Here is a 2478-nt window from a genome sequence, read left to right as displayed (position 1 = left end):
CCAGAATGCAGGAAATGACATTTACTTCTTTAAAACTTTTCTGGGGGAGGACCACCAGACCCCCCACCAGTGGGTCCCCCCAACATTACAAATACTTAGTCTTGTTTTTTTGTCTCTGAATGTCATAAAATCAGTGATATAATCTGTGAAATTACAAACTGAACATCTGTCGGCAAATCTGTAGCTTTATATTGTCATAGTTTTCAATTTGTCATTTTTACAAACACATCATAAAATGTTCTGTTATAGGTATTAGTTTCGGTGTGCCCCCCCTGCCCCGAAAAAACTTTCTGCAGGCGCCACTGCATCTCACCATCACTAATAATAAAAGCTTCACAGATCCCACACTGTGTTTGGTTAGTTCTGACTGTAGTCTAAAACATTTTAGTCTAAATAACACTTCCCTCCCCCCCTCACAGCTAAACACAGGTTAGTTTGGACATGATTACCTCCATGTTGGCTTCAAACAGGGTCATGGCGTTGACCACCACAGAGTGATGCTGCGGGCCTTCATCCTGAGAACCAACAAGCTGCAGGATGTCGTCATGGTGATGCTCTGTTAGATACGCCTCATACACTCGGCCAATCAGAGCCTCCTGCTCTGAGCTCATCATGATGACCTCATCTGAAACTCTGGAGGAGAGAGGAGAGCCAGATGACGTCATGCTGCTGGTTCAAAACATCAACTCTTACATTCACACCAGTCTAACCAGTAACACGTGGTCACGTCATGTTTAAACTCTGACAGTGACTTAACTAAACCTGTTTCTACAGATTAGATTAATTATTGTTTGTTTGTTTTCCTGTGGTTGCCACAGTGACACAACAGTTTGTACAACTCGTGCAAACTTAAACAAAAAAGATTTTATAGATAAACTCCAGGTTGTTTTTCCTCCTCTCTGGATCCTAAACACCATCCTAATCTAAAAAATATAAATAAATAATAAACACGCTGATGATAAATAGTTAAACATTTGTATAAAAAAGGTCCAAATTCTCCTCTCTTACTTTTGAAGTAGACTGCAGCTTTAAAACAATGATAAACAAAACAGATTACCTGTCTTCTCTGTTTTGATTTCCCGCAGTTCAGCGACCGGAAGCAGATATCTGAGTGACGTCAGACTGAACCCGCGCTCGAGACAGGAAGTGTTTGTTCACTAAATACGGTAAAGTTTTTAATACAATAAACTCAACCAAAAAACTATATAATGTTTCTTCACTCTTCATTTACACATTTGATCGGTCTTACAGAAAACGCTGCAGTCTTCGGCTAACTTCTTCTTCTACGGTCGGACAAGTTTCTTCTTCTTCGATTTATTGGCGGCAGACATGAGTTAAATGATCTACCGCCACCTGCTGGAGCTCAGGAGAACAGGTTCAGTTTGATCAACTGGATCACATCCTACAGATTTAAACTAGGGACCATCAACAAATCATCACTTAGTTATGTGCAGTCAAAAATAAATAAACCAATAAATACTAAGTTTTTATTTGTTGACAATACATAAATCAGTCAACAAATTACACTTTCATTTTCTACTTTTATTAATACTGTATATTTCTTAGAAAATGTGTTTTATTTTTATTTAATAGCTTTCACTTAGTTATTGCTGACATTAGAAGACAAATTTAATCTGATTTTAATGCATTTTTTTATAATTTTCAATAAATGTTGATTTCTTTAGATTAATTAAAATCTGATTATAAATGTGTTGTTTTATCGAGCCTAATAAAACGGTTTAACATGAGTGTTTGTTCCAACATGTCGGCTCTTTAACTTGTTTTATGTTGAGGTTTGTGACATGAAGCCTTCCAGGCTTGTTTAAAACTTTTACACAGCTGAAGCAGGTAAAGGTTTGTAATTATTAGGGGTGAAACAATACATGTACCTGTATCGAACCGTTCAATACACACTTGTATCGAACAATACAGATATTTAAAATTTARTTTATCATTTTGTCTTCTGAAGATGCTCTGTGTTGAAGGATCAGTGGATCTGTGTTCGACTACTCCACCTAGGCTGTATTTTTGAGCACAGATCCACTGAGAAACTTGCTGTTTCAGCAACATCTGATTTAAAAACTGGACTTTAGAGGTTAAACAAATGTTCATAATTAATTTAAATAAATTACAAGTTGTTTTTTTTTGTTTGCTTTTCTTTCCACCCTGGTCGTGGAACACTGGACCAGCTCTACACCCTCAGCAGGGTCCTGGAGGGTACATGGTAGTACGCCCAACATGTGTTTTGTGGACTTGGAGAAGGCATTCGACCGTGTCCCAAGGGGGGCCTTGTGGGGGGGTTCTCCGGGAGTATGGGGTACCGGGCCACTTGATACGGGCTGTCAGGTCCTTGTACGACCGGTGTCAGAGTCTGGTCCACATTGCCGGCAGTAAGTCGGGCTCGTTTCCGGTGAGAGTTGGACTTCGCCAAGGCTGCCCTTTTTTACTGATTCTGTTCATTACTTTCATGGACAGAAT

At 39.0% G+C, this 2478-nt stretch overlaps 1 protein-coding gene across 1 annotated transcript in view; it reads right to left on the bottom strand.

The window, feature by feature from the left end:
- The window catches only part of mcm9 (minichromosome maintenance 9 homologous recombination repair factor), a gene marked incomplete at its 3' end in the record, with an annotated part of 15164 nt that extends 13861 nt beyond the window's left edge, over positions 1 to 1303 (bottom strand). Inside the window, 1 exon segment of the mRNA XM_014025280.1 lies at positions 1058 to 1303.
- Between the last annotated feature and the right edge of the window lie 1175 nt (positions 1304 to 2478).

This window comes from Austrofundulus limnaeus, unplaced genomic scaffold, assembly GCF_001266775.1.
Source record: "Austrofundulus limnaeus strain Quisiro unplaced genomic scaffold, Austrofundulus_limnaeus-1.0 Scaffold465, whole genome shotgun sequence".
Lineage (NCBI taxonomy): Eukaryota > Metazoa > Chordata > Actinopteri > Cyprinodontiformes > Rivulidae > Austrofundulus > Austrofundulus limnaeus.
Note: the sequence above shows the minus strand (reverse complement) of the source record. Positions and strands in the feature narration are given on the sequence as shown.